Below are 24,884 nucleotides of genomic sequence, written 5' to 3'. Positions count from 1 at the left end.
TGTCCCAAGGTGCCTCATAGGGGTGCTGAACCAATGGAGGTGATATTAGGAAGGGTGGAAGTGTGTTTTAAAGAGGGTCTTAGAGGAGAGAGAGGTGCAGAGGTGAAGGAGTTTCAGAAGGGAATTCAAGAGGGTGGGGCCTAAGCCACTGGCCAGCCTCCTAATTAATGGTTCCTCTGTTCCCCACTGTAATCATGGTTAGGTGCTCAGCCACAACTCACCAAACCTGCACTCAAGTCATGGCTAACCAGGAGTGGGGGCGACAAACTGACACCTGTCAGTAGCCAGCCACCGTACGTGTTGTGAAGATGGGTCCCTGATGGGGAGGTAGCGATCTCATGATGAGTGTTGGGGGAACATCAATGATACAGCAGAAAATTCTTAGTAAAAAATGTGGTCCCTCAATTCTCCAATTAATCACCACTTGACCTTTCCCAACATGAAAATGCTTAGGTTTTGTTATTTTATACAACAAATCGATTAAAATACACACCACAGCCAAGTGTCCTGTATTTATATCACTCTATTCACGTGGCCACCTTGATCTGAGCAAAACCAAAATCAGCTTAAACCTCGGTTACAAATGACTTTGAATCACCCTCAAATGCCACATTAGCTCCATCAGCTTATGAGATAAGATAAGCCCTGGGAGGTAGCAGCCTACGCACAGGGTGCTTCTGAGTTTCTCACTGTCTAGCTGAAGGACAAGATAAACAGAGGCCTGCCAGTGGGCCGTCACTCTTCCCTCCCCTTCTTCCCCATCAGGGAGTAACAGGGGACATTTCCCAACGGGTGCTGTTTTGATGTGAATGCTTCATACACTGGTACTAAATTTCAGTCTGTGCCATCGTAATGCAGTAGTCAACGCACTCAAAAATGGGTTCAAACAGCAAGGGCAGGAATTTGGCACAAACGCATTAACATATGAACATGGGAACAAGAGTAGGCCATTCAGCCGCTCGAGCCTGTTCCGCCATTCAATTGGATCATGGCTGATCTGTACCTTAACGCCATCTACCTGCCTTGGTTCCAATTAACCGTTCGTGCCAAAACAGAACTGATTGGGAAATATCCCCTTATGTGTGACAAAGAGGGGAGAACGCAGTATAGAAAGAGTGAGAAATATGTAATGCAATATTAGAAAACTCAATCAACAGATTCTAAAAACTACAGTTATGGAAATGAGTCATCACTGTTTTACAAAAATGCCGCACCTAAAGTTTCACCTTTTTTTAAACTCATGCCATTATCTGATTAAAAATACCGAGGCTTTTGACATACCGCGTTCATTTGACAGCTTGGTTCAACCCAACCTTTGGACAGAATCTATGCACGTCCGCAGTGTCCAAGTGACAATTGCTGCCATGTGAAAGAAAGAAGGAAGAACGAACTTGAATTTATGTAACAGCCTTAATATCTTATCCAAAAGATGACACTTCCGACAATACAACGCTCCCTCGGTACTATGTTGAAGTGTCAGCATAGATTATGTGGCCACATCCTAGAGTGTGGTAAGGTATACAGAGAGTTACTTTATGACAAGGCAAGGGGTCCGTTTTATCCTGCACTCGTGCGCACACACACCGAGTATTCTCCTTTCACACTGTTGTGCTCTCCCTGGGAAGTTGAGTGCAATGGCTTTCAATTGGACGGTCATACCCAACAACAAAGTAAGCAAAGAACCTATTGCATGGCTTTAAATTGCCATTACCCAGGTAACGTCTGCATTAAAGGTTAACGTCTGCTTGGTTAGTTGACTTCAAAAGTTTTGGCTCCATGGTTACTTCTTGCTCAGATCAAAGACAAAAAGGTTTCTTTCTAATATAGTTTAATGATTATTTGAAGAGTACCTTAATAGACCTGCAAAACTAGAGCTGTATTGATTGGATGAGAAACAGTAAAGGGAATTGAATAGAAATGTTCAAAATTATGGAATGGTGCTAGAGAGTAAATAGCCAAAGATTATTTCTGCTGGTTGGTGAATCGTGAACAGAATGGGTATAAATCTAGGATTGGTACAAGAAGCATAGAAGGGGAAGTGAGAGAAAATTTTTTCCACACAAAAGGTTATTAGAATATTCCACAAGTGGTTCTTGAAGCAAGTCATTTACGACATTCAAGAGGGAGTTCGATAAACATTTGAAGAAGCAAAACAATAAAGGCTCTGAGGAAAGAGAAAGGGAATGGAATTACATCACATCAAATAGTGCCTAACAACAGCACAAGTACAATGGGCATAGGGCTGTAATGTACATGACATACACACTTGCAACTATGACATCTTAAGTATACAAGAAATTATGGAATGAGGATGTCAAGGCCTTGGAGAGGGCACAGAGGAGATCTAACAGAATGGTACCAAGGATGAGGGACTTCAGTTATGTGGAGAGACTAGAGAAGCTGAGATTGTTCTCCTTGGAGCAGGGAAGGTTAAAAGGGAGATTTAATTGAGGTGTTCAAAATTATTAAGGGTTTTGATAGAGTAAATGAGGAGAAACTGTTTCCACTGGCAGGAGGGTCGGTAACCAAAGGACACAGATTTAAGATAATTGGCAAAAGAGCCAGAGGGGAGATGAGGAGAATTTTTTTTTTAAACACAGCAAGTTGTTATGATCTGGAATGTAGTGCCTGAAAGGGCGATGGAAGCAGATTCCATAATAACCTTCAAAAGGGAATCGGACAAATACTTGAAAAGGAAAAATTTGCAGAGCTATGGGGAAAGAGCAGGGGAGGAGAGACAACTTGGATAGCTCTTTCAAAGAGTCGGCACAGGCACGATGGACTGAACAGCCTCCTTCTGCGTGGTACGACTTTAAAAGGCCATTGCATTCAGCAGGGATCCTGCTTCTGATCTCCAGCAGGAACGTGCAGATATGTGTACGTGTGTGATACACGCCTGTATGTATTTGTACATGCGCTTGTGCGATTGTAAGCTGCACCAATCTAGTGTTCCATGAAGACCAGCTTTCAATCAGTGGAAAAGATACAACCCACCTGCTTCAAGGCAATCTGATGTGGATTCTGGGAGGCCACCTTTGTGAGCTGGGACAGGGGCGGAGACGGGCGATGTTATGGAGGTGGAAGTAGGCGGTCTTGGTGATGGAGAGGATGTGGGGTCAGAAGCTCAGCTCAGGGTCAAATAGGACTTAGATCCCACAGCTTAGGATAATTAACTAAAAACCAGTTTGCAGATGCAGGAATTGGCCGGATATCCCTGATGCTGGAGTCAATATACACATTCGAAGTGAACGGCGGCACACTGACACTGGAGTTAACGAGGACACTCAAGACTCACTGCCTCACCTCCTACTTTAATTCAGGCCTCCAAAGGCCAAGCTTGCTGTAAGCAAACCATTAGTTCGTGGTTAACCTCCACATCTTATCTTTAATGTTGTTCTGCACTTCTGCCTGATGCCCCTCAAATATCTTTAATTGTGCAAAAGACAATGGTTTCAAACTTATGTTTTCAAACAGACTGGAATCAGAGGACCCAGTTTAATATGGCTATCAAGGAACCAGTACCATGAAAATATAAGCAGAAGGTTTGCACAAAGAGACATAAAATGGATGAAGATCGAACTGTTTTGGGGCTCAAGCGTAGAGACATTTTGATTTTTTTAAAAATTCAGAACAGTTGAAGACCTGCATTTATTTCGCGCCTTATCATGTCATTCAGAAACATCTCACATATGATGAGTTAGTTTCAAGTCAAGAGACTGTTGTCATGTTGGCAAGCATGGCTGTCATTTTGCACATAGCAAGATCCCACAAACAGCAATGAGATGAATGACCAGTTAATCTGTATGTTTTTTTTTGTGGCGCAATGGTCGAGGGAGTGATTTGGTCAGGGCTCTGGGAGAACTCCCTGTTTGTTTTCAAATGGTGCAACGGATTCTTTTATATCCACCTAAATCATTGGAAATCAACGGCTGAGTGCACTGGATACAGCAAAGGCTATGGGCCCCGACAACATCCCGGCTGTAGTGCTGAAGACTTGTGCTCCAGAACTAGCCTCGCCTCCAGTCAAACTGTTCCAGTACAGCTACAACACTGGCATCTACCCGACAATGTGGAAAATTGCCCAGGTATGTCCTGTCCACAAAAAGGTCAAATCCGATCCGGCCAATTACCACCCCATCAGTCTACTCTCAATCATCAGCAAAGTAAGAGAAGGTGTCGTCGACAGTGCGGCACTTACTCACCAATAACCTGCTCACCGATGCTCAGTTTGGGTTCCGCCAGGACCACTCGGCTCCAGACCTCATTACAGCCTTGGTCCAAACATGGACAAAAGAGCTGAATTCCAGAGATGAGATGAGAGTGACTGCCCTTGACATCAAGGCAGCATTTGACCGAGTGTGCCATCAAGGAGCCCTAGTAAAATTGAAGTCAATGGGAATCAGGGGGAAAACTCTCCAGTGGCTGGAGTCATACCGAGCACAAAGGAAGATGGTAGTGGCTGTTGGAGGCCAATCATCTCAGCCGCAGGACATTGCTGCAGGAGTTCCTCAGGGCAGTGTCCTAGGCCCAACCATCTTCAGCTGTTTCATCAATGACCTTCCCTCCATCATAAGGTCAGAAATGGGGATGTTTGCTGATGATTGCACAGTGTTCAGTTCCATTCGCAACCCCTCAGATAATGAAGCAGTCCGTGCCCACATGCAGCAAGATCTGGACAACATCCAGGCTTGGGCTGATAAGTGGCAAGTAACATTCGTGCCAGACAAGTGCCAGGCAATGACCATCTCCAACAAGAGAGAGTCTAACCACCTCCCCTTGACATTCAACGGCATTACCATCGCCGAATCCCCCACCATCAACATCCTGGGGGTCACCATTGACCAGAAACTTAACTGGACCAGCCATATAAATACTGTGGCTACAAGAGCAGGTCAGAGGCTGGGTATTCTGCGGCGAGTGACTCACCTCCTGACTCCCCAAAGCCTTTCCACCATCTACAAGGCACAAGTCAGGAGTGTGATGGAATACTCTCCACTTGCCTGGATGAGTGCAGCTCCAACAGCACTCAAGAAGCTCGACACCATCCAGGACAAAGCAGCCCGCTTGATTGGCACCCCATCCACCACCCTAAACATTCACCCCCTTCACCACCGGCGCACTGTGGCTGCAGTGTGTACCATCCACAGGATGCACTGCAGCAACTCGCCAAGGCTTCTTCGACAGCACCTCCCAAACCCCCGACCTCTACCAACTAGAAGGACAAGAGCAACAGGCACATGGGAACACCACCACCTGCACCTTCCCCTCCAAGTCACACACCATCCCGACTTGGAAATATATCGCCGTTCCTTCATCGTCGCTGGGTCAAAATCCTGGAACTCCCTTCCTAACAGCACTGTGGGAGAACCTTCACCACACGGACTGCAGCGGTTCAAGAAGGCGGCTCACCACCACCTTCTCAAGGGCAATTAGGGATGGGCAATAAATGCTGGCCTCGCCAGTGACGCCCACATCCCATGAATTAATTTTTTAAAAAAACAGGTGTCACTTCAATTTAATGCCCTATCTGTGATGTGGAGATGCCGGTGATGGACTGGGGTTGACAATTGTAAACAATTTTACAACACCAAGTTATAGTCCAGCAATTTTATTTTAAATAAGGAGGAAGGAGGAAGCCTCCGAAAGCTTGTGAATTTAAAATAAAATTGCTGGACTATAACTTGGTGTTGTAAAATTGTTTACAATTAATGCCCTATCTGAAAGACAACTTCTCACCTCAGAGTCAGAAGGTTCATACCCTATTCCAGGACTTGAGCATACAATGCAGCGCTCCCTCAGTACTGCACTGGAGCTTCAGCCGGGATTATGTGCTCGAATCCTGGAGTGGGGCTTGAACCTATGACCTTCTGACTCAGGAGGCCAGAGTGACACCAAATGGCTGTGCCAGAACAAGGAGTTCTCGATTGCCCCTAAACACCTTTATACACCATTCTTAACGACAGACTTTGCACTAGTGCGCAGCCACGAAGCGAAGTACAAGGCAGATGTGCAGCTGCGAATTCCCCACAGAGAGGAAATAAAAGAAGCTGAGTGCTGAGGTGCCCCCAACCACCTGCATGTCTGTAAGAGAACCAGGCGGAGGCTGGAACAAGGCACCCACTAGTTTACTCGGGAGGTGGGAGAAGGAAGAAAGATGAAATTATAAAAAGGGAGGGGCAGAAGGTAAATTGGTGCACGCAACATTTCTGTGGGCAATTTGAGCCCGAAGGAAAGATTAGAAGACCCATTTCAGTACAGCTGACTCATTTCGAAACGACTTGCAATAAGAACACAATAAATCCATGTCAGCTTGACGTGGTTTACTCTTTGCAAATTTTGTCCAACGTTTGAAATATCTTATGCAAAACTGAAATGGAGGGTTCTCTCCCCCCCCATTAAAACTTAGAATTTTAAAACTATCTTTGAACTGGAAACAGGAGCTCGAGAAAGGCATGGAAATCATTCAAGAAACAGAGATCTGCAAATGTAGTTATAAGCATAAAGGCATCAGATTTTTTTTCTCTCAGATGCAGCACAAACAAGATTTAGAGAGAAATGTGGTTGGTGATTGTTTGCATGCAGTACTTTCTTTTCTTGTGTTCATTTTTTCCCCTCCCTCTCCTGAAGGTTTTGACTCCTACTGGAATTTGGCTTCAAAAGCATCCTCTGGTTCCCTGCTCGAATGCCCATTACTCGTGTGTGGCAGTGAGTGCCTGTAGGCCATGTGATCACAGTAGCAATCACAGTTGAAATTCTCGTCCTTATTTTCAAATCCCTCTATGGCCTCGCCCCTCCCTATCTCTATAACCTCCTCCAGCCCTACAACCCTCTGAGAACTCTGCGTTCCTCCAACTCTGGCCTCTTGTGCAACACCCACTCCCTTTGCCCCACCATTGGCAGCCGTGCCTTCAGCGGTCTGGGCCCTAAGCTCTGGAATTCCCTCAAACCTACCTCTTGGACCAAGCTTTTGGTCACCTGTCCTAGTATCTCCTTAAATAAAAACTTTGTCATCGACCTGAAACATTAACTCTGTTTCTTTCTCCACAGATGCTGCCTGACTTGCTGAGTATTTCCAGCATTTTCTGTTTTATTTCAGATTTCCAGCATCCGCAGTATTTTGCTTTTAATATCTCCTTATGTGGCTTGGAGTAAAATTGTGTCTGATAATGGCCTTCTGACGTTTTTAACGACATTAAAGGCGCTATAAATGCAAGTTATTGTTGTTGAGCCTAATCTTTTTCTTATTTGTCAAACACACACACACCCACAGAGGTTGCTGGATCGTGACCAGGACTAAGAACCCTGTCCAATTTTTGCCCACCCCAACTCTGAGGCTACGAGTAGCACCCTTACCATCGCACCTGGCTGAACTCAGCACAGGACAGGACAGGACAGGACAGCAAACATGGAACATTCCTAGTCCGTACGGCTCAGTTAATTGACTGACACAGTCACTGAGCCAACGCAGAAGTCGTTTATGGCTTTCTCAGATCGGTATTAAGTGCTTGGCTGTTTCATCACGCTGAAATGTTTAAGCGAATAATCTGACGCACACAGGTGTGGTGCCGGCGGATTGGACTGCGGACGTTGTACCGTTGTTTAAAAAGGGAGAGAGAGGGATAGACCAAGTAATTACAGCTCTCAGTCTAACCTCGGTGGTGGGCAAATTACTGGAATCAATTCTGAGGAACAGGATAAACCGTCACTTAGAAAGGCACGGAGTAATCAAGGACAGTCAGCATGGATTTGTTAAGGGAAGGTCGTGTCTGACTAACTTGATTGAATTTTTTGGAGGTAACAAGGAGGATCGATGAGGGTAGTGTGACTGATGTAGTCTACATGGATTTTAGCAAGGTTGTTGACCAGGTCCCACATGACAGACTGGTCAAAAAAGTACAAGCCCATGGGATCCAAGGGAAAGTGGCAAGTTGGATCCAAAATTGGCTCAGTGGCAGGCAGCAAATGGTAATGGTCGATGGGTGTATTTGTGACTGGAAGGCTGTTTCCAGTGGGGTTCCGCAGTGCTCAGTACTATGTCCCTTGCTTTTTGTGGTACCTATTAATGATTTGGACTTAAATGTAGGGGGCATGATTAAGAAGTTTGCAAATGCTACAAAAATTGGCCACGTGGTTGACATTGAGGAGGAAAGCCGTCGACTGCAGGAAGATATCAATGGACTGGTCAGGTGGGCAGAAAAGTGGCAAATGGAATTCAATCCAGAGAAATGTGAGGTAATGCATTTGGGAAGGGCTACAAGGGGCAAGGGAATTTACAATAAATGGGAGTATACTGAGCGGGGTAGAGGGAGTGAGGGACCTTGGATTCCATGTCCACAGATCCCTGAAGGTGGTGGGTCAGGTAGATAAGGTGGTTAAGAAGGCATATGGGATACTTTCCTTTATTAGCTCAGGCATAGAATACAAGAGCAGGGAGGTTATGCTGGAACTGTGTAAAACACTTGTTAGGCCACAGCTAGAGTACTGTGTAAGTTCTGGTCATCACATTACAGGAAGGATGTGATTGCACTAGAGAGGGTACAGAGGAGATTTACAAGGATGTTGCCAGGACTGGAGAATCTAAGCTATGAGGAAAGATTGGATAGGCTGGGGTTGTTTTCTTTGGAACAGAGGAGGCTGAGGGGTGATTTAATTGAGGTATACAAAATTATGAGGGACCTAGATAGAGTGGTTAGGAAGGACCTATTTCCCTTAGCAGAGAGGTCAATAATCAGGGGCATAAATTTAAAGTGATTGGTAGAAGGATTGGAGAGGAGCTGAGGAAAATATTTTTCACCCAGAGGGTGGTGGAGGTCTGGAACTCACTGCCTGAAAGGGTGGTTGAGGCAGAAACCCTCATCGCATTTGAAGTGTACCTGGATACGCACTTGAAGTGCAATAACCTACAAGGCTACGGATCAAGTGCTGGAAAGTGGGATTAGGCTGGGGGGGGCTCATTTTCGGCCGGCGCAGACATGATGGGCCAAATGGCCTCCTTCTGTGCCATAAATTTTCTATGATTCTATAATTCTAAGCAGAAAGTTCCCATCTTTCTGTTTCTGCACGCAGTGAGACCCCATCATAAGTTTGGTGTGAAATCAGTGAGCTGCTCTTAGGCCTCAGGGGCCGATTACACCACATAGTGTGTGGCACTGAGCTACACAGGCCACAAGAGTACCAGGTTCGAATCCTGCTGCGTTCCAAATTAGCTGCTCTCAACCACGGGTGACAATATTACATAGAATTTACAGCACAGAAATAGGCCGTTCGGCCCAACCAATCTATGCCGGTGTTTATGCTCCACATGAGCCTCCTCCCTCCCTACTTTATCTATAGCCATCTATTCCTTTCCCCCTCACGTACTTGTCGAGCCTCCCCTTAAATGCATCGATGCTATTCGCTTCAATTACTCCACGTGATGGAGAGTGGTGAGAATGTGGAACACGCTGAGTAAAGAGATTGGGACTGTGCAACTGGCCTGAGCTCCCCCACGGCTAAGGAGGGGTAAAAGTCAGCCAGGATTTTATTTTTAACTAAGGGCTTCTACCTGAAACATTAACCTTTCCTTCTCTTCTCTTCTCCTTTCAGATGCTGACGGGCCTGCTGTGCATTTCCCTCAATTTCTGTTCTTAGTTTAAGAGTTCTAGTCTTTGAAGTTTTTTTTTTGTCTTCATAAACAAGACATCTGTTTCAAGTCGATCTCTGCACATGTGGAGAACATAAAACAAGCGCAAAGACTTGTAAGACATATCTTATAGGTTTTACGGGTGAAATGCTGTATCAATTGGACTTCCAGCCAAATATTAATCGCAAACAGGGCAATGATTACACAAAGTCCTTCGTCGAACCTGGTAAAAACCCAAAACGTCTTAAGTATTTACAGATTCATAGATAACCGCCACTTAGTGGCTGCTGCTGGTAGCAAGTAGGAACCTAACACAGGAAAGAGAGAGGAAATTCGACAATAAAACCGAAGCAGAGTTTCAAACAGTACGGGTGAAAAACTCAGCACTGGCCACTTAGTGAAGAGTGCAATCCCACGACTCCTTGCTCACTGCTCGGCAAACAATAACTGCGATAAAAGAATTAACAAGACACGATGGCCTAGAAATCGGGCCGCATGGCGCACAAAATTGCGGGCAGGAAGCAGGCACGCATTTCTGACCAGAAGTGCGCCAACCGCCATATTAGATAAGGACAAACAAGAGGCATCCTTTACCCACGCCTCAAGCAGACGTTAGTCCCAGGCTCAATGACAATGAGGTCCGAGGCCCAATATCTCAGGACTCTTGGCCCTCACCATTTTGGCACAGGGTATTCACCCTTTGCGCGCCCTCCCCTGAGCATCCAAAAATGGACGCTCCCAAATTTCTAGGCCGATGACCCTGAAATTCCATGGGGGTACTGTGGCGGGTGATCAGCAGAACCCGCCCCAATAAGTGGCCTGGTGATTTTTCAGGAGTTCTGCCAACCTCCTGCCAGAGTCACAGTGCTAGCCGTGGCTCAGTGGGTAGCACCCTCGCCTCTGAACGAGAAGGACATGGGTTAAAGTCCAGAGACTTGAGCACATATTTCTAGGCTGTCATTCCCAGTGCTCATACTGAGGGAGTGCTGCACTGTTGGAGGTGCCGTCTTTCTAATGAGCCGTTAAACTGAGGCCCCGCTTGTCCTCTCAGGTGGACGTGAAAGATACCACAGCACTATTTCGAAGAACAGCAGGGGAATTCTCCCTGGTGTCCTGACTAATATTTATTACTCAACAGACATCACTAAAAACAGATTGTCTGGTCATTATCACATTGCCATTGTGGGGCCTTGCTGTGCACAAAATTTGCTGCTGCATTTCCTACCTTACAATAATGATTACACTTCAAAAGCACTTAATTGGCTGTAAAGTGGTTTGGGATATGCCAAGGTCGTGAAAGGCACAATATAAATGCAAGTCTTTCTTCTTTGAATTTCGCACTGGGGGTTCGGCAAGTGTTGACTTGATACCCTCTAGAATTGGTTGCAAGAGACACCTTGGAGCTATAATGCAGCCTCGAAGCTCACCTTCCAACACCTAGCTCTGTCCTGATACCCTTCTTCCTCTCCCTTCCCTTCCCTTCCCTTCCCTTGTCCCGATTTTTCTTCCCTAGGTTATAATTTTCCAGCTCCTGCCATTTTATTCCGAAACAGCAGGCAGAACCTTGGTGTTTGGTACGTCCCAAGTGGATGAGGTTTCAAAATATTGACTGCACCCCTGGTGATGACACATAGAAGCAGGCTTCAGCAAGCGTTTTCTGCTCGCCATCATTGCATGGTCTCTCTTAAGCAAGCAGCAAACGCGCGCACTGATACAATATGCTTGAAGAATGATACCAGGGCTAAAAAGGGTTAAATTATGAGGCCAGGTTGCATAAACTAGGCTTGTGTTTCCTGCGTTAGAGAAAATTAAGGGGTGATCAAATTGAGGTCTTTAGGATGATTAAAGAATTTGATAGGGTACATAGAGAGAGAAACTATTTCCTCTGGTGAGAGAATCCAGAACAAGGGGGCATAACCTTAAAATTAGAGCTAAGCCGTTCTGGGGGTGAAATCAGGAAGCACTTCTTCACACAAAGGGTAGTGGAAATCTGGAACTTTCTCCCCCAAAAAGCTGTTGAAGCTGGGCGGGGGGGGTCAATTGATAATTTCAAAACTCAGATCAATAGATTTTTGTTAGGCGAGGGTACGAAGCATTACGGAACCAAGGCGGGTAGATGGAGTTAAGATACAGATCAGCCATGATCTATTTGAATGGCAGAACAGGCTCGAGGGGGCTGAATGGCCTACTCTTATTCCTATGTTCCTATAAATATATCCCCAATCAAACCAATAGCGTCTCGCTGAGTAAGATTCGCTATAAAACCACAGAGATGAGTACAATGTCCCAGTTTGTTTAGTGTCTATTTTTTGTTAAGTTTTCAGTATGTTTGTCTGTAAAATTCAGTGGTGTCCCAGGGGCAAAGAAAGGCTTGCATTCATATCGCACCTTTAACGGCCTCAGGACGTCCTAACGCGCCTTACAGCCAATTAAGTATTTTTGAAGTGTAGTCATCGTTGTAATGTAGGAAACGCAGCAGCCAATTTGTGCACAGCAAGATCCCACAAACAGCAACGTGATAATGACCAGATAATCTGATTTTTTAAAGTGAGGTTGGTTGAGGGATGAATATTGGCCAGGACACCGAGGAGAACTCCCCTGCTCTTCTTCAAAATAGTGCCGTGGGATCTTTTACGTCCACTTGAGAAGGCAGATGGGACTTCGGTTTTACGTCTCATCCAAAAGACGGCACAGCACTCCCTCAGTACTGCACTGGAGGGTCAGCCTGGATTATGTGCTCAATTCTCTGGAGTGGGACTTGAACCCACGACCTTCTGACTCAGAGGCGAGTGAGCTACCCACCGAGCCACGGCTGACACTTGACACGTGGAACGGGACTTATGCAAAACCAGTGCAGTAAAAATCTTTCACAACACAGTGTCACACTCCGAACCAAATCACTCCATGATGGTAATCAATTTAAATATCATAATTAGAACAGGTAGAACTTGTGTAATTATTCACCATGGAGTTGGCCGTAATATTCAAATCAGAACTTTCTGACGGCTGGTACTCAATATGAAAATACGAATTACCGATTCCAACGAGGGCTTAATTCATCGCAGGCTTTTTACCATAAAGATGTTGGTCGTTTCAATTCCAGAAACCCAAATAGTCATTTTGTACTTTCTTGACCTTGAAGTATTAGTCATGACTGAGAGAAAGTGACCACAAACATCCCCCACTCCTTTCTCCGTGTCACTCTTGTAGTCAGTCAAGTTTGCACATTTCTTTAGACTGTAAAATGGGTTAGCAAGGGAAGCAAAAGGCAGTGATTTCTCATGGGGGAGGGGAAGAGAGGGGGAAGAGGGGGCGAAAGGAAGAGTTGACTGAGCTCTGCTCAACAAAATGACTGGAACGATTCACCCCTATGTTTCAGTGCGTTTATATCATAGAATCGTACAGCAGAGGAGGTGGCCTTTCAGCTATCTAATTAGTCCCACCTCCCTGCTCTTTTCCCATAGCCCTGCAATTTTCTCCCCTTCAAGTATTTATCCAATTCCCTTTTGAAAGTTATTACTGAATCTGCTTCCACCGCCCTTTCAGGCAGCGCATTCCAGGTAATAACAACTCGCTGCCTCTGGCTCTTTGGCTGTCATTACCTTCAAAAGCCTTCTCAAAACCTACCTCTCCAACCAGGCCTTCAGTCAGCTCCCGTATCTCCTCCCCACACTAACTTCCCGCTGAGTGCCCTCCAATCTCCTGTAAAGTACATTGTGTTGCGTGAAACTAGAGAGAGTTGAAGACTGGCCACTTGGGTAGGTTACAAGAACGCTGCCACGCTCTCATAAATCCATATCCCAGCACAGAGACACCACAGTCATGTAAGTATAGAATCTTATAGGACAGAAGGAGGCCATACGGCCCATCATGCCCATGCCGGCTCTTTAAAAGAGCTATCCAGTTAGACCGACTCCCCCTGCTTCTTCCCCGTAGCCCTGCAAATGCTCCCTTTTTAAGTATGTATCCAATTCCCTTTTGAAAGTTACTATTGAATCTGCTTCCACCGCTCTTTCAGGCAGTGCTTTCCAGATCAGAACAACTCGCTGTGTAAAAAAAATTTCTTCTCATCTTCCCCCACTGGTTCTTTTGCCAATTATCTTAAACGTGTCCCCTCTGGTTACTGATTCTCCTGCCAGTGGAAAGAGTTTCTCCCCATCTACTCTATCAAAACCCCTCGTGATTGTGAGCATCTCTATTAAATCTCCCCTTAACCTTCTCTACTTTAAGGAAAACAATCCCAGCTTTTCCCTAATCTCTGCACATAACTGAAGGCCCTCATCCCCGGTGTCATTGGGAGGGGGAGCTGGGTGAGAAAACTGGAACGAGTAAAAAATATTACAGTTCCTTAAGCCAACCATAATTTGTGTTGGTGCTTTGACTATGCCATTTGTTGGGGAAGCTGTATTTACATTTTGCTTCTCCTTATTACAGGCATGATTTTAGAAAAAGTTACTTAAGTTTTTGCACTGAGTAAATGAATCACAGAGTCCAATGCACAGAAGTAAAACTGCAAATGCACAGGGGTAAAATAGTTCAAACCAACATACATATTTTTTTAATTCTCCAGGATGTATAACGCACACTAAATGTGTTATCTTTGAACATACCAGACTTGTACTGGTGCCGGTGTCTGATGGCACCACATACCAGCTGACTGCTACCCCCTTCGCCAGTGCAGTCTGCACAACACCCTATCCAGACAATCAAAGGCCCAGCCAACATAACACAGGTCCGCACAGCCAAGCAGCAGGGAAGGTAAAACTTAAACAAGTACAGCAATGCATCACTGTAACGATGGCCGAGTTAGTCGAGGGGCTGCCTGGTTCAGTGGGGATTCACGAGGTCCCCCTGATTCAATGAATGCTGCTATGAGTTTACTTAGCCAACGTCAGTGGGGGAGGCCTGGAGTAGTGTCCCTTCTGGACAGCACGTGTGTGCATATTGAGTCAGGACAGTGTCGGGCACAACTGCAATTCCTCCCTCAGTCAAACAGCCTAGCGACACACACCATCTAAGCTCCCAAATGCAAACTAGCAGCCTCGACACAGTATCAGAAGGCACCTAGTGCCCAAGGAAATGTACTCCAACAGGAATCAACGCTTTCAGAAAAAAAGTACAGGGACACCTCTTCAAATATAACTGATTGCTGAAAGGTATAGTACCCACAGATTACAAGGTACTGTACTGACATATATAGTGTACCCACAGATCACAGGGTACTATACTGACATATATAGTGTACCCACAGATTACAGGGTACTGTACTGACATATATAGTGTACCCACAGATTACAGGGTACTATACGGACATATATAGTGTACCCACAGATTACAGGGTACTATACGGACATATATAGTGTACCCACAGATTACAAGGTACTACACTGTCGTATACTGTAACCGCAGATCATGGGGTATTGGGTCAACTTATATTGCACCTATACATCATAGAGTAATATATTGACATATGCGGCACAAACAGATCACAATGTACCATATGAACATTTACTATAACATGTCACAGGATACTACAACATATACTGTACCAATTTATTGCAACATATTCTGCACTCATATCACAGGGCACTATACAAACATATAATGCAGCAATATATTACCTTAAGGACATACACTGCACTAAAATATCACAGTGTACCGTATGGATATATATTGCACTGACATATCACAGGGTTATGTACCGACATGTGCTGTACCAAATATGATGGCGTGCTATTCTCTTGCACACACTTCACTCACATTAATCTCAGCACACGACCTCAAAATGTACCTCACCAATACATTACAGGGTATTAATATATATCCATACGGTACACTGTGATATTTTAGTGCAGCGTATGTCCTTAAGGTAATATATTGCTGCATTATATGTTTGTATAGTGCCCTGTGATATGAGTGCAGAATATGTTGCAATGAATTGCCACAGTATATGTTGGACGACAAATCGCAGCTTCCTGTAATGACATATCACACCCCACTGACCCATCACAATGATTTGATATCAGCATTTGCACTGTCCTCACAATACGTAACACACAATTAAGACAACAACCTGCGCGATAACTGCAGTCCAAGATAATTACAATGAATGCAGTGAGCCAGCAGAATAACATGGTACGGCAAAGCAAATGAGATCTTCATAACCGAGCAAATAAGAAACCATTTCCTATAAAACAGTAGGTCTGGTGACATTGCACAGTACCGATATTTTATACGCACGCACGCACGCACACACACACATTGAAGAAAAAAGTTAGCATTACGACACACATACTGGGGGAGAGGATAGCAAAGTTTCCAGAAAACTGAAAACTATTCAGCCACAAATACTGAGTCATCTTTTCTGTCATGGGCAGGTCAAAAAACTAATGATGATTATAAATGGTGTTCAACTTACAACCAATAATGAGTATTTCTGGGAATCAAAAAATAATTCAGCCGTGCAATAGTTGGATTCACTTTTAAAAACATGTTTTTTTTTTAAAACCCTTAGGTCTATGAAACAGTGTCCCTGCCAAGTATGGCAGCTGGGCTCCGTACCTCAAGAGGGAGGGGGTGGGAAAATAGTGGTATGGGGAAAAGCCTGATAGTGCAAACAGCTTTGAGGCATGTGACACTGGTTAATTAGAGTAAGCAGCATCTCTTTCTCCCCCCCCCACCCCCCAACATCAGTTTTCTCCCCTAAGATAGACAGAAAATTGGTCAAATTCTCTTAACAGGTGCACAGTCACCTCCCCACCCAATTTTCCTGCACGCACTGCATTCCCGCAATCCAATACTCCCAGGAACATAGGAACAGGAGTCGGCCAGTCAGCCCATCGAGCCTTTTCCGCCATTCAATTAGATCCTGGACTGAACTGTATCTGAACTCCATCTACCCGCCTTGGCTCTGTACCCCTTAATACCCTGGCCTGACAAAAATCTATCAATCTCAGATTTGAACAGGAAAATATCTCCCACTATCTCCGAGCCCTACATACCAGGAAGATTCAACCCACCCCCAACGGCCCCCCCCCGCCATGTCTGTACTGAGTCAACTGATTTCAGTCGGGCTGGGGTAGGGCAGCTACTATTGGTCTCAGCTGGATTAACAACGGGGGGGTAAAGAGGGGGAAGAGAGTTAAAAAAAAAATCAGATAGGCTTCCTGATTGCCATCCAGCGACCCCTGGATGGAAGTGCACCCATGTGGACAATTGGGTGAGGGCAGAACCGGGCTTGGCTTCCATGCTCTCGTCCTGAGGTCAAAAAGTCCACCAACACTTCACTGTCAAAGCTGGCCCTTCAACGGTGAAGGCATCGCAAGATGGCAGGGTGGGTTCCCAGGGCAACTGTGCCCAGCAAGGAGATGATGCTTTGAGGAAAGTGGGGGAGGGAGGAGAACACTGGTGAAGGGAAAAAAAGTGAGACTTTTTTTTTTAAAAACCAAGGACTGACGGAAGAACTTTTCTTTCATTAACATTCTCCACAGTACAGAACGATTAATAAATCTCAGTTGAAACCCTGGAGAAATACAGTTGTAATTCACTTTAACACTGCCAGCCCCAATACCTGGCCTCTGTGCTAATATGATTTCAGCTCTACGGCACCAACAGACAAGAAAAAAAAAATCACGTACCAGGTGATGGGTACGAATTGTGTTGCGATTCAGGAAACGCCACCGTACTTTGCCTTCACCCTTACACAATTAAGATTACCCTCGAAAATTAAAACTTCGAAATGGCCCTGACTGCTCAGTGGATAAAGTTTGCGCGTAAACTTGGAGAGGAATTTCCCAGATTTTGTTTCTTCCTAAATTGGCCTGGGTTTTTTTTAAACTGCTTTTTCGCCTCTCCCGTGAGATCACATAGTTTCAAGTGGGGAGTGTAAGTATTGTCTGATGGACAAAGTATCACAAGCTGTCTGGACCAGAGGGTCTTTTCCTGTCAGTCGTTATTCGTACGTTCGTAACTGGGCCAGACAGATCGGAATGTCCCAGGTCTGATTCTTCAGCTGGGATGGAAATAGGGCCTACAACTGAACTTAGTGCCCTTGCCAGGGAGGGAGTGAGAAAAAGTAAAGTCAGCCAGTGTTCCCCTCTCCTGATGGCAGTCCTGCGACCCCTGCCGGAAATAGGCCGTGCATGGCCCTAAGGTCAGGCCACGACCGGGACGGGCTGTGATATTTCCAACTCTCCCTTCCACTCCCACTCCCACTCCCACAGCCCAGCTGATTCTGACCGTCTAGGCTCACACAAGGCTATTTAGGCTAGGACAGCCTGTGCGACTGTACCTCAGCACGAAACCGGTGTCTGTGTGCCGAGGGGAAAGGGCACGAAATCAAAACGTCTCGCTTGTGATTTCCAACAGCACCAGTCCTGTGTTTCATCCACCTTAAAGTCAGTCATTTTATGCTGGCATAGATTTACATCGAATTTACAGCACAGAAACAGCCCATTCGGTCCAACTGGTCCATGCCGGTGTTTATTCTCCGCATGAGCCTCCTCCCACCCTACTTCATCTAACCCTATCAGCATAACCTTCTATTCCTTTCTCCCTCATGTATTTATGTAGCTTTCCCCTTAAATGCATCTATGCTATTCGCCTCAACTACTCCATGTGATAGCGAGTTCCACATTATAACTACTCTCTGGATAAAGAAGTTTATCCTGAATTCCCGATTGGATTTGAGAGTGATGATCTTATATTTATGGCCCCCACCTTCCCCAAGTGGAAATATCTTCTCCACGTCTACCTTATGCAACCCTTTCGTAATTTTGAAGACCTCTATCAGGTCACCCCTCAGCCTGCAGACGACCTGTCTGTTGTCAAGACAAGCTCGAAATGTGTACCGTTCATGCTGTACACAGACCGCATTTTTGTCGTGTACACTGTGTAGCCTGAGACACTGCTCAGCCAGCACCACAATCTGACCCCGTCTGCCAAAGCGCCTCAAATAATTAACGTTTTATTTGTACAAATACAAATATTATGGATGCAATTTTACTTCTGAATTTATAAAAATTGAATATTTCATTCAACACGGAAATGCATTTGTACAAAATTCCCCAAGCCAAAGACATATAGATATTTTATTTTTTTTAAAAAAAGGTTACTATCATTTTCATTCTCAAAATAAGGCTGCAGATCTGTTCGGTCTGCAATGATGTCACCATCCTCCTATTAAATTAATGATTAATGGCCAACACTGTAACGAGTGATGTGTTGCTATGGCACTGACACTACAGACTGGTACCTTAAGGGTTACAATAAAGCAGCTTTTTATTTCTTCCTCCCCCCCCCCCCCCCACACACACACCTCGCTCCCCTCCCCTGCCTTCTCATTTTTCAGTCACTGCTCGAAGGTTCACTCAAGGCCTCTGGAATCGTCTTAAGGTACTGGAATGAGCTCAGCACACCCAGCATAACAGCAGAACAGTGGCTGCACTCAATCGCGAGGCAACATGAAACCCAGAAGGGAGCAAACTGACAGCAAAAGCCCAGGCGTCTCTTTTCCATTTTTTTCTCCCCCCCCCCTCCCTCTCTCCCTCCCTCCCTGACCAAATGCGGATTGCAACCCACCTCGACTCTCAGCTGCAGTCTGATCCCTCTCCCTATCCCCTCCTCTCTCTCTCTCTCTCTCTCCGCTGCAATATCTTGCCAGCAGCACAATATTGTAATATCTCCCGCAGGCACCTGCTTTCAGAGAGAAGCAGCAATACTGTAAAGCATATTTGATTTCATGGTTTTTTTTTGGGGGGGGTTAATGATTCACTAACATCAGCTAAGGCGAGGAGGGAGGATTTAACTGTTTCCCCCCCCCCCAAAAAAAAATGCAATAAAAAAAAATCATTCAGCTTTCCACCATAGATAGACAGGGTGAATAAACTGAATTTAAAAAAAAAATAAATCAGACACTGGAAAGCCATTGGGAGCTACCCGTGTACAGCATCATTAGGCACAAAAATTTCCACCCACCCATTGCAAACACACTCACTCACTCACTCACTACACACACACAGGTCATGTGTCCCTCCTGCTCACCTGGATAACGGTGTCCTCTGCTCTAAGTGAATGATGGACTCTCCCAGAGGTACTGTAATTTAGCACCCCCGCATCCTGGCATTATACTGAACAGAAGCCCCATCTGCATGGCCCTGCCATCGCAATAGGAGCCGTGCTTCTCTCTATGGCTATCAAGCAGCAAATTATCATATTTCATGTGTCGTCGCTCCGGCACGGCTACGAGCTTATTGGCTGGCGCCCGGAGCAGGAAATGTCAATGGCAAAAAAAAAAACTACATCAGAGCCCTGGCTCCTGCACAATGCAGCCGCGACAGGCTGGCTGGCTGAGCAAGCTCGCTGCAGGAGCAGCTCCTGACCCTCCCCTCTCCACTCTCTCTCACAGCTGCCTGAGAGGTTCGTCTTTTTGGAGCAGGCGTGTTTCCTGTGTTTTTTTTTTGCAAAGAGGGGAGGACGTCAGCGGGTTTGCACTCCTTAAGGGTGTCAGGAAGATATGGGTCAGAGTTCAGCTCCCTTCTTTTTTTTCTCAATGTGTAATGTGTGTGTAAAAAAAGAAAGAAGGAGGAGTCAGCTATGTGTGCAGGGAATGTGGCATCACCACCACCACCACCACCAGTCATCAGCAATTCAAACCTTATCTAACGCAAATGACCAAGCAGGGAAATCAGCCAGTAGACAGCCGGCCGGAGTACTGAGAGACAGGTACACAACATACTGCCTGCAACATGGAAATGCGCACAAACGCACGGCTTTTTTTTTTGGTTTATTGTGTGAACGGTGCAGTTAGCAGCGCTGAGAGACAATTGCAACGTTGCTTTGGACACTGGACTGCTCCGCCAAAAAAAAAGTTATTTTAACTGCTGCATTTAGCCCTTCCCATACCAAGTTTTAATGTTTTTTTTTTCAGTTTCTCTGGATGTGGGTGTCTTTGGCACGGCTGCATTCATTCAGTATCCCTAGGTGCTGCCAGGGACTTCTTGAATTTCGTTGCAATTCTTTGGACTCAACTGAGTGGTTTGCTGGGCCGTTTTCGAAAGGCGTTGAGAGTCAACCACATAGCGCAGGACTGCAATCAAGTGTAGGCTAGGGTTGCCAACCCTCCAGGATTGGCCTGGAGTCTCCAGGAATTCAAGATTAATCTCCTGGACACTGCTGTGAGCAAACAGCCCTGGGAGAAAAATCAAAGAGGTGTTCAAAATTTTTTTAAAATTTTCTTTGAACACTTTCATTTATTAGTTATAAAAACTGTTGGTAGATTAGGAAAAAAAGTTGTTAACTGAGCAGGGTGAAATGCACATCTCCAGGAATATGTCCAACCAGAGTTGGTAACCCGAGTGTAGACCAGACTGAGTAGTGGTGGTAGGATTCCCTGAAGGACATTAGTGAACGAGTTGGGTCACTTCCATTGTCATTTTATTTCCTTGATGCCAGAGACAAAATTGCCAGATTCATTGAACTCAATTGCGAGTTTAAAATCCCACAGCTTGCTGAGGTGGGATTTGAACTCGCAGCGCCTGAAACACTAGTTCAGTAGCGTAACCAGCAAACGGCTGTACTCTGCAGCAAACAAGAATTTAGAATTTTGTACCTCCGTTAACTGCCTGGTGGATGACAGAAATTGGAGCATAATCAAGAGTCCCCAAATTATATACACGGCAAAACCCGGGAATGGAGGGAACACAACTAACAAAAGAAATGTTATGTAGTTTTGAAATAAAAAATTCTGGAAATGCACAGGAGACCCATTAGCTTCTGAAGGCAATAACGACGCATTAAAGTTTTGGGTGCTGACCCTCCATCAGAACTGAACCAAGAATCTTTCCTCTCCCAGATCGCAGTGATGGAAGCAGGTTTGCTTGTTGGGACCGGTGGGGGGAGCACTCCTGCACCTCCTGGCCCACAAGCAGTGCTGGAAAGGCACTTGCCTGTTCCATCCGGCCATTCTCGCCTCCCTTCAGCTGCTGGGTTTCCTGAGGCCTGGTAAACCCAGCCCCCCCCAGGAGTTAGATGGGAAACAGAGGTTAAATTTGAGGTAAGCAGCCCCATTAAAATATTTTAAGGACGGACCCACCTCCGGCGAGCAGGTTAGTGTTGCCCAACCCACCTCCGTTAAAACCGGAAGTGGGCACGTTGGGGTCGGGCTTCTGATTTTTTAACCTCCGCCCGCCCTGGAGGGGTTAAAATTACCCCCGGTGTGTATTTCCAGGATTTTCTGTTTTTATTTCAAATTTACAGTTTTTAAAAAAAATCTCTGTAATTTTATTCACCATGAAAATAAAAAGCAAAGTACAAGTAAGAGAAGAAGTTGTATCTCAAGCAAGGCTTTATTAGGTGACTGCTAGATAATCCCAATGATAAACAGGGTCAATAATGGCACATTCACTGCAATTGGTGTTTAAAAAAGCAAATAAATGCAGGGAGTGTGGGAATAAACTGGGGCAATCTGGAAGCAATTATTTTACAGGAAGATCTAATTTAACAGGATTAACAGAAACCTGGTTGCAAACTGGACAAGAATGGAAAATAAACATCTTGGAGTGTAATAATATTTAGGAAGGATAGGAAACTTAAATATCATTGCTCTTGTGCCTATATCCAAATCACAGCACAGATCCCTGGGCCCCATCAATACACAGATTCTGCCAATCCAAAAAATCCCCTTTACTCTCTACAATTACCTGTATTTGCTGTCTCCTAATTTCTCTATCCATGTGGCTGCACTCTTCAATGCCACGTGCCTTAATTTTCACAAGTCTATATTATGTGGCACCTTAACCAAACAAATATATAGACAAAAATCCACCGCATTCTCTTTTATCTTTACATTCTGTGAATTCTCAGAAAATTCAATTAAGCTGGTCCAGTATGCCCTGCCCTGTACAGATTTGTGCTGACTCTCCCCAATTAGTCCGTGACCAAGTCGTTTAATATTTTCTATAATTTCAGCAAGGCCCTCCTTTTGCCCAGGCTGCAGAGATTCAGCTTTTTAAAACTTTTCTCACTGCACATCACCTGGGATCAGTCCAGCTGACACGAGGGGGAAGTGATTTGGAAGTGTTACTGAACCCAACAACGAGGGAGTTGAATGAACATGCGCAGTTAGATTATCAGGATCGCTGAAGCCCCCTGGGTCCATTAACATATCTCTGTATGGTTTTGGGTGGGGGGGGGAAGTCAGTAATCCACACTAGTCATTCCCCCTGATGCTACTAAGCATCATCAGCACTTGCTGATTTACGCAAATATTTATTCTAAAACAAACCAAAAATAAAATTAAGATCTTTTCTCTTTAGAACTACCAATGGTGACACTCTCTGGTGACACCCCCCTCGCCTTGACATTGTGTTTATGGATGGAAGAATTTGTCACATACCTTTTGCTGGAAATCTTGCCTCAACACCTCCTGTAGCCTTTTACATCAAGCAATTAACCCCTTGAGGACCAAAACAATCTTGCTACACCAGAACAGACTGCACAATTAGAGTTTGATATTTAATAAAATTATAGAAATTGCAGTACAGGGGGAGGCAGCTTGGCCCTATTGTGCCTGTGTCAGTACTAGCTGCCCTAATGGAGCTTTCTATCTAAATCCCATTTTCATCTTGTTTAAATTTCTGTCTTTCCATTGATAATTCTGTGTACTCAACATTTAGATGGACCAATGCTAACTATAGCCATGTACCCAATTCTCCAAATGAGCAGGTGTGCTTCCAATTGGATATCATAGAAAAGATCAAAGTGTTTCCAACTGGACAGCCAATCAATATAGTAAAATGTAAACTGTGGCTCAGTTTGTAGCACTCTCGCCTCTGGGTCAGGAGGTCGTGGGTTCTGAGCCCCACTTGAGCCCATAATCTAGGCTGACACTCCCAGTGCAGTACTGAGGGAACGCTGCATTGTTGGAGGTGCCGTCTTTCGGGCGAGACGTTAAACCGAGGCCCCACCTGCCCTCTCAGGTGGACATAAAAGAACCCATGGCCACTATAAGAAGAAAAGCAGGGTAGTTCTCCCGGTGTCCTGGCCAACATCACTAAAAACAGATGATCTGGTCATTTATTTAATTGCTGTTTGTGGGGTCTTGCTGTGCGCAAATTGGCTGCCGTGTTTCCTACATTACAACAGTGACTACACTTCAAAGTATCTCATTGGCTGTAAAACAAATTGGGATGCAGTGAGGGCATGAAAGGTGCAGTATAAATGCATGTTTGTCTCTCCCACTCTGTGTATCTCTCTCTCACCAATACAGGGGCAAAAAAAGATATTTTAAGCCAACGCACTTTAATGTTGTGAAAGTACACGTCATGTACAACGGTCTTAATTCATTGCCTTAAAATTCTCATCAATGACAGGCCTGTAACGACCTAGTTACTAAAACTTTGAGAAGTTAAGCAGTTTGAGTCTCCAGAGTTAACTTTTTGCACTAAAATAAAAGAACTATTGGAAAATACATTTATGCCAAGAAAACTATGCATTAGGAACTAATCCATATCATTGCAGATTTCTGCACCATCTACTTTATGACACCCAGTAATAGAAACCAACCTGAAGATTACTCTGTAGGTGTTCCACAAACAGGAAAGCTTACTCATTTTGAAAGCAGCAGAGTCGCTGATTCAGTACTTGAAGGGTTAAACGACTGCATTTCAGTTCACCACATGAATACCCAAAATGCAGAAAACTCAATAACAGCACCAACCGAAGGACATGAACTGTACATTTCACTTCAAAATGCTGCACCGTCTAAAACTTGGTTACGTGTGGGATTACCCTAACGGTTAAATATTAATCCCCTTCCCCCCCCCACCAGAGTCATGAATTCCCCACATACTCTCACCAACACAAGGTTATCTGGTCATCTTAATATTAAACACACACTGCAAACTCCCATTAGTCAGTGTTACGTGATTTTGAAGTTAGCCATTAAAGTAATATGCAGAGGGAGAGAGAAAAAAGTCTGTGGCATTTATTTTCAGCTTCAAAACTGCAAGACTGAGTTGGACAGAGGGTTCGAATCCGGCCCATCCTGATGGGATGAAAGGCCCCTCTTTCCAATGGGTGTGAGGGTCTTATATGGTCGTAAGTTGGCAGCAGTCTCAACCTAGCTCCTAGTCAGTGTGGGCTAGGGTTGCCAACTCTGGTTGGACGTATTCCTGGAGGTTTCACCACGTGATCTCTTGCCTCGAACTACCCCGCCCCTACATTCCCACCATTGGTCACCCAACATGTCCATCGTTGCGATGCC

The 24,884-nt window shown here is 45.1% G+C and overlaps 1 protein-coding gene across 2 annotated transcripts in view; it reads right to left on the bottom strand.

Annotated features, from left to right (window-relative positions):
* The window catches only part of LOC137342718 (transcription factor HIVEP3-like), a 382,091-nt gene that overhangs the window by 297,283 nt on the left and 59,924 nt on the right, over positions 1-24,884 (bottom strand). The window contains exon 1 of one of the 2 annotated variants that reach the window (XM_068006859.1): positions 19,664-19,827. The exons of the other annotated variant lie outside the window; for it this stretch is intronic. The gene's annotated coding sequence lies outside the window, so the exon portion shown is untranslated. Of the gene's footprint in view, positions 1-19,663; positions 19,828-24,884 lie in introns of those variants that run through there. 2 annotated transcript variants of the gene reach the window in all.

This window comes from Heptranchias perlo, chromosome 26, assembly GCF_035084215.1.
Source record: "Heptranchias perlo isolate sHepPer1 chromosome 26, sHepPer1.hap1, whole genome shotgun sequence".
In the NCBI taxonomy this organism is placed as follows: Eukaryota; Metazoa; Chordata; class Chondrichthyes; order Hexanchiformes; family Hexanchidae; genus Heptranchias; species Heptranchias perlo.
Note: the sequence above shows the minus strand (reverse complement) of the source record. Positions and strands in the feature narration are given on the sequence as shown.